Raw genomic sequence first — 7475 nt, 5'->3', positions numbered from 1 at the left:
TTTTATTGAACGTCCTAAGCAGAAGTGCTGCTTTTCATTAGATTCCTTTAATCCATGTCCTCTGTTCTCTGACCCGGGTCAGTGGCAACACTTCCTCCTGATCTTCAAAGTGCTCATTCCCCACCGCTCCCTCTCCGGTCATTACAAACAACCGCAGAAAATTGCCACTTAACCATCTTTGTTCCAAAGTGAAACTCACCAGCCTCGGGAATCTCTCCACCAAACGGGACTTCTCATCCCTGGACATGGTGCAAGCCAGAGGATTGTGAAGAGATACTGTGAAAATATTTTCAGTTGGCAGTTGGAAAAATGTTTAAGAAGCAAACCATATAATTTAGGCTCCAGCTTTGTAAATCTTGAGAAACTCTTTGGGAAATGGAATCAGAGGAGGATGATGAAGTGTGAACTGTCGGACCGAGTAGAGGACGGGACATTGACTCTGATGTTATCGGGACAGGAACTGATCTGAGACATTGAAAGAATTCTCGCTCACGTACGTGAGGAATGCAAACTTCATCTGGACTCTGGGACAATGAAAAACTCTGGAACACTCAAGAAAAAATCCAAATACTGACTGGGATCACGACAGTACGAGTACTATAGATGGGTTAGTTTTTGCCCAGTGTGTGCAGGAGGGCCTCCTGACTCAGTATGTAGACATGCCTTCAAGGGACGAAGCCACTTTCGATTTAGTACTGGGTAACGAGCCTGGCTAGGTTTTAGATTCGGAAGCAGGTGAGCACTTTGGAGACAGCGATCACAATTCTCTCAGGTTTACTTTCGTGATTGAAAGGGATAGGTGTACTCCACGGAGCAAGAGGTTCAGCTGGTGGAAGGGAAATTACGATGTATCGAGGTAAGATTTAGGAAGCGTAGAATGTGGTCGGAAACTGCAGGGGATGAGCACATTAAAATGTGGAGCTTATTCAAGGAAAAGCTCCTGTGTGTCCTAGATAAGTATGTACCTGTCAGGCAGGGAGGAAGATATAGAACGCGTGAGCCGTGGTTTACTAAGGAAGTGGAATCCCTGGTCAAGAAGACCAAGAAGTCTTATGTTAGGATAAAATGTGAAAACTCAGTTAGAGCGCTCGAGGGTTCCAACGATATCAGGAAAGACCAAGAAAGAGAGCTGAGAAGAGCCAGGAGGAGACATGAGAAGTTGTTGGCAGATAGGATCAGGGTTAACCCTAAGGTTTTCCATAGGTATGTCAGGAATAAAAGAATGACGAGAGTTAAATTTGGGACAATCAAGGATAATAATGGGAAGTTGTGCGTGGAGTCAGAGGAGATAGGGGAAGCACTAAATAAATATTTTTTGACAGTATTCGCTATTGAAAATGAAAATGTTGGCGAGGAAGGTATAGAGATACTTGCGTCTAGACTAGAAGAGATTGAGGTTCACAAGGAAGAGATATTCGAAATACTGCAGAGTTCAAAGTTTGTGCGAAGATTTATAGCTCGGGTGCTCGTTGTTGTGGTTCTGTTCGCCGAGCTGGAAATTATTGTTGCAAACGTTTCGTCCCCCTGCCTAGGCGACATCATCAGTGCTTGGGAGCCTCCTGCGAAGCGCTTCTTTGATGTTTCCTTCGGTGTTTATAGTGGTCTGTCCCTGCCGCTTCCGGTTGTCAGTTTCAGCTGTCCGCTGTAGTGGTTGGTATATTGGGTCCAGGTCGATGTGTTTGTTGATGGAGTTTGTGGATGAATGCCATGCCTCTCGGAATTCCCTGGCTGTTCTCTGTCTGGCTTGCCCTATGATAGTAGTGTTGTCCCAGTCGAATTCATGTTGCTGGTTGCCTGCATGTGTGGCTACTCAGGATAGCTGGTTGTGTCGTTTCGTGGCTAGTCGATGTTCATGTATGCGGATTGTTAGCTGTCTTCATGTTTGTCCTATATAGTGTTTTGTGCAGTCCTTGCATGGTATTTTGTACACTACATTAGTTTTGCTCATGTTGGATATCGGGTCCTTCGTTCTGGTGAGTTGTTTGTCTGTGCGTGGCTGTTGGTTTGTGTGCCGTTATGAGTCCTTGGGGTCGCAGTAGTCTGGCTGTCAGTTCTGAGATGTTCCTGATGTATGGTAGTGTGGCTAGTCCTTTTGGTTGTGGTATGTCCTCGTTCCGTGGTCATTCTCTTAGGCATCTGCTGATGAAGTTGCGCGGGTATCCGTTTTTGGCGAATACCTTGTACAGGTGTTCCTCTTCTTCTTTTTGCAGTTCTGGTGTACAGCAGTGTGTTGTGGCCCTTTTGAATAGTGTCCTGATGCAGCTTCGTTTGTGTGTGTTGGGGTGGTTACTTTCATAGTTTAGGACTTCGTCTGTGTGTGTGGCTTTCCTGTATACCCTTGTAGGGGATTCTCCATTCGGTGTTCTCTGTCCCATCACGTCTCGGAATGGGAGTTGGCTATCCTTTTCTTCTTCTCTCGTGAATCGGATTCCTGTGAGTGTGGCGTTGATGATCCGGTGTGTTTTTTTCTATTTCCGTGTTTTTAATGATTACAAACGTGTCATCGACATATCTGACCCAGAGTTTAGGTTGAATTTGTGGTAGGACTGATTGTTCTCACCTTTGCATGAGTTCCGAGATTGGTGATCCCATGGGTGTTCCGTTGATTTGTTCGTATATCTGGTTGTTGAATGTGAAGTGTGTTGTGAGGCACAAGTCCAGTAGTTTAACACCCGATACCCAACATGAGCAAAACTAATGTAGTGTACAAAATACCATGCAAGGACTGCACAAAACACTATATAGGACAAACAGGCAGACAGCTAACAATCCGCATGCATGAACATCAACTAGCCACCAAACGAAACGACCAGCTATCCGGAGTAGCCACACATGCAGGCAACCAGCAACATGAATTCGACTGGGACAACACTACTATCATAGGGCAAGGCAGACAGAGAACAGCCAGGGAATTCCGAGAGGCATGGCATTCATCCACAAACTCCATCAACAAACACATCGACCTGGACCCAATATGCCAACCACTACAGCGGACAGCTGAAACTGACAACCGGAAGCGGCAGGGACAGACCACTATAAACACCGAAGGAAACATCAAAGAAGCGCTTCGCAGGAGGCTCCCAAGCACTGATGATGTCCCCTAGCCAGGGGACGAAACGTTTGCAACAAAAACTTCCAGCTCGGCGAACAGAACCACAACATACTGCAGAGTGTGAAAATATTTAAGTCAGCTGGGCCGGATGGGATCTTTCTGATGTTGTTTAGCAAAAGCACGACAGGAAGGTACAAATCAAGTTGATGCAACAACGGCTCGTTTTGAGCCGCTAATTTGCAGTGAAGTGGCGGCGCCAATAAAAGGTGTCACGCATCTCGTCTAATTCCACATCCTGAGCTCGAAATGACCGGAGGTCTCTCGCTGAGTATCTGCAGGGTCTTGTTTGGACGACACCATGACACTTTTTCACTGGAGTGGATCATGAAATCGCGTCGTGACTGTGAATAAAACGATGGAAACTTCCAGCAGAGAAGGAAGCGACCCTGAAGCAGGCAGCTGAGTACAAATGTTTCTCCTTTGCCAGTGAAAGGCACTGCTTCGCAAATTGGAAACTTCGAAGTGAAGCAATGTTGGTGATTATCTTCGCTGCTTGTTCACCTTTTTAATTCTGATTCCGTGAAAGTCCATGGCATTACATATCGACATTCTGCCAAGTGCAGGGTTGTCTCTTGGGCCAGTGGCGTAATGGATAACGCGTCTGACTTCGGATCAGAAGATTGTAGGTTCGAGTCCTACCTGGCTCAAGGGGGATTGTTTTGCTTTAACCGTGGTATACGTTGACGCTCCCCTGTAAAGTTCTCTCGGGACATCGCCTCTGTGCTTCCGCATGTAAAGCTTGCATTTGTCCTATTGTCCATTTCAAATTCCAGCTCTCCACAACGGACACCTCCGTCAGTTTGGCGGTATCTTCTGGTGTGTCTCCCTCTGTGGGTGAAAATGAGCATGAGTTCCTCAAAAGAGTTACAATTCGTTATACTTCTGTCCCATTATTGTGCCATGTAAGAACATAGGATAACCTCATTGACATTTGACCTGGAAACATTAGAACACACGAGACTTTGGGCCAAAGTTCGAAACTGCGACTTGAATAGATGGCTCTCTGATTAGCCGCAATGCACACGGGCGGAATGGCCTTTTCCCACTTTGTAAATCTTCGAAGACAATTTGAAAAAAATCTGCAACGAAAATGTTCAGACAGGGTCTTTTATTTACACCAAGTACGATAGTATCTATCGCCTTGTCTTGTTATTTACTTGTGAGGATTCGGTATTCTCAGCACCGTGGCCCGGATCGTATTCCCGCTCATGGAATGGTTGTATTGTTCAGCAAACATATCGGTGTACCAGTACTTCTGCCGATTTTCCGATGCTGGCAGGTCATTGGTTTTGTCCAAAACATTATGAAGGTTCACATAAAACAAATAGCTGCAGGTGCTGGAAATCTGAGCCAAAAACGAAAATTGTTTGTGCAGCGGAGCATGACTGGCAACAGAAACGTCGACTCTCCTGCTCCTCGGATGCAGCCTGACCTGCTGTGCTTTTCCAGCATCACTCTGATCTAAAGTCAGGTTTCCAGCATCTGCAGTCCTCACTTTTGCCTAGTTTCTTCAGTGTCTCTGGTTCCCAATTCAAGAACTCCATCTCTAGCGGTTTCATGTTTGTACCTCCGTGCTGAGGAGTTGAAGAGTGAAGAAAAGTAACTCACCTCCTCCATCTCTGGGGTAATTAGGGACTGAAAATGAATCGTGTCACATTGAAATATATCTACATGCGAATTAATCTCTCTCTTTTATTGGGAACCATCTCTTTCATTGTAACCATCAGGAAAGATCATTTCGTTCGCCAGAAAAAGAAATGAATATGTCACTAACCTTTGTTTGCTTCAGGTCCGAGAATACTCAGATCAATAGCTCCTTTGCTTACTTCTGCTGGTCATGTTCGCAAAGAGATATGGCAAATTGCCAAGTGTGATTTTACTTTCAATAAATAATTTTGACTCAGTTTGCCTGCAAATATCTTTTCCTACCTTTGTGCTTTTCTTCTTTTACATTGGTGTCTCGCACCTTACAAATGACAGCAAAGGTATGAAAGGAGATGGAAGCATTTCGCTCAAGTCAACGGTAGCTTTCAATGAGATCACGGCTGATTTGGTCAATGCTCAACCCCCCTGAGCTGTCTGTAGTCATGGCCGAGTGGTTAAGGCGATGGATTAGAAATTCATTGGGGTTTCCCCACGTCGGCTCGAATCCTGCTGACAACGTTGTGAATGCTTTCCTGCTGGTACAATTTTCGCTCAAAGTTCAGAAAAACTATTTTGTGAACCAGGCCGGTAATTTGATTAGACTTGGGAAACTCGAGTTCTTCAGCAGAAATGTTCCATAGTTAAAACATTATCTCTGTTTCTCTTTCCAGATACACTGCTCGACACGTCCTGAGCAGAAGTGCTACTTTTCATTAGATTCCTTTAATCCCTGTCCACTGTTCTGTGACCCGGGTCAGTGGCAACACTTCCTCCTGCTCGTCAAAGTGCTCATTCCCCACCGCTCCCTCTCCATCATTAGAAACAACCGCAGGAAATCGCCACTTAACCATTTTTGTTCCAAAGTGAAAATTATCAGCCTCGGGAATCTCTCCACCAAGCGGGACTTCTCATCCCTGGACATGATGCAAGCCAGAGGATTGTGAAGAGATACTGTGAAAATATTGTCAGTTGGCAGTTGAAAAAATGTTTAGGAAGCAAACCATATAATTTAGGCTCCAGCTTTGTAAATCTTGAGAAACTCTTTGGGAAATGGAATCAGAGGAGAATGAAGAAGTGTGAACTGTAGGACCGAGTAGAGGACGGGACATTGACTCTGATGTTCTCGGGACAGGAACTGATCAGAGACATTGAAATCATTCTCGCTCACGTACGTGAGGAATGCAAACTTCATCTGGACTCTGGGACAATGAAAAACTCTGGAACACTCAAGACAATGATGTGTTTCTGTTCGCCGAGCTGGAAGTTTTTGTTGGAAACGTTTCGTCACCTGTCGAGGTGGCATCCTCCGTGCTTGGGATCCTCCTGTGAAACGCTTCTGTGGTGTTTCGTGTGGCATTTATAGTGGCCTGTCCTTGCCGCTTGCTGTTGTCAGTTTCAGCTCTTCGCTGCAGTGGCTGGTATATTGGGTCCAAGTCGATGTGTTTGTTGATGGAGTTTGTGGATGAGTGCCATGCTTCTGGGAATTCCCTGGCTGTGCTTTGTTTGGCTTGCCCTATAATAGTAGTGTTGTCCCACTCGAATTCATGTTGCTTGTCGTCTGTGTGTGTGGCGACTACGCATAGTTGGTCGCTTCGTTTCGTGGTTAGTTGATGTTCCTGGATGCGGATCGTCAGCTGTCTTCCTGTTTGTCCTATATAGTGTTTTGCGCAGTCCTTGCATGGGATTTTGTATACTACATTTGTTTTGCTCATGTTGGGTATCGGGTCCTTAGTTCTGGTAAGCTGTTGTCTGAGTGTGGCTGTTGGTTTGTGTGCTGTTAAGAGTCCTAGTGGTCGCAGTAGTCTGGCTGTCAGTTCGGAGATGTTCTTGATGTGTGGTAGTGTGGCTAGTCCTTTGGGTTGTGGCATGTCCTCTTTCCGTGGTCTATCCCTTAGGCATCTGTTGATAAACTTGCGAGGATATCCGTTTTCGGCGAATACCTTGTATAGGTGGTCTTCTTCCTCTTTTTGCAGTTCTGGTGTGCTGCAGTGTGTTGTGCCCCTTTTGAATAGTGTCTTGATGCAACTTCGTTTGTGTATGTTGAGGTGGTTGCTCTCATAATTCAGGACTTGGTCTGTGTGTGTGGCTTTCCTGTGTACCTTTGTGGTGAATTCTCCGTTAGGTGTTCTCTGTACCATCACGTGTAGGAATGGGAGTTGGTTCCCCTTTTCTTCCTCTCTGGTGAATCGGATTCCTGTGAGTGTGGAGTTGATGATCCTGTGTGTTTTCTCTATTTCCGTGTTTTTAATGATTACAAAGGTGTCATCCACGTATCTGAACCAGTGTTTGGGTTGAATTTGCGGTAAGACTGCTCTAGCCTTTGCATTACTGCTTCTGCTATGAGTCCAGAGATCGGTGAGCCCATGGGTGTTCCGTTGATTTGTTCGTATATCTGGTTGTTGAATGTGAAGTGTGTTGTGAGGCACAAGTCCCACGATTTAGGAAGATTAGGTAAGATTTAGGAAGCGTAGAATGGGGTAGGAAACTGCAGGGGGTGAGCGCATTAAAATGTGGAGCTTATTCAAGGAAAAGCTCCTGTGTGTCCTAGATAAGTATGTACCTGTCAGGCAGGGAGGAAGATATAGAACGCGTGAGCCGTGGTTTACTAAGGAAGTGGAATCCCTGGTCAAGAAGAACAAGAAGTCTTAATATGTTAGGACAAAATCTGAAAACTCAGTTAGAGCGCTCGAGGGTTCCAACGATATCAGGAAAGATCTAA

General features: G+C 45.5%; 1 non-coding gene across 1 annotated transcript; it reads left to right on the top strand.

The window, feature by feature from the left end:
• Positions 1–3686: 3686 nt before the first annotated feature.
• trnar-ucg (transfer RNA arginine (anticodon UCG)) lies at positions 3687–3759 on the top strand. The gene has a single exon. It is a non-coding gene; the product is annotated as a tRNA-Arg (tRNA).
• Positions 3760–7475: the final 3716 nt, after the last annotated feature.

Source organism: Chiloscyllium plagiosum, unplaced genomic scaffold (assembly GCF_037043375.1).
Source record: "Chiloscyllium plagiosum isolate Xiang-an unplaced genomic scaffold, Cpla_swu_hap1 HiC_scaffold_14, whole genome shotgun sequence".
In the NCBI taxonomy this organism is placed as follows: Eukaryota; Metazoa; Chordata; class Chondrichthyes; order Orectolobiformes; family Hemiscylliidae; genus Chiloscyllium; species Chiloscyllium plagiosum.
Note: the sequence above shows the minus strand (reverse complement) of the source record. Positions and strands in the feature narration are given on the sequence as shown.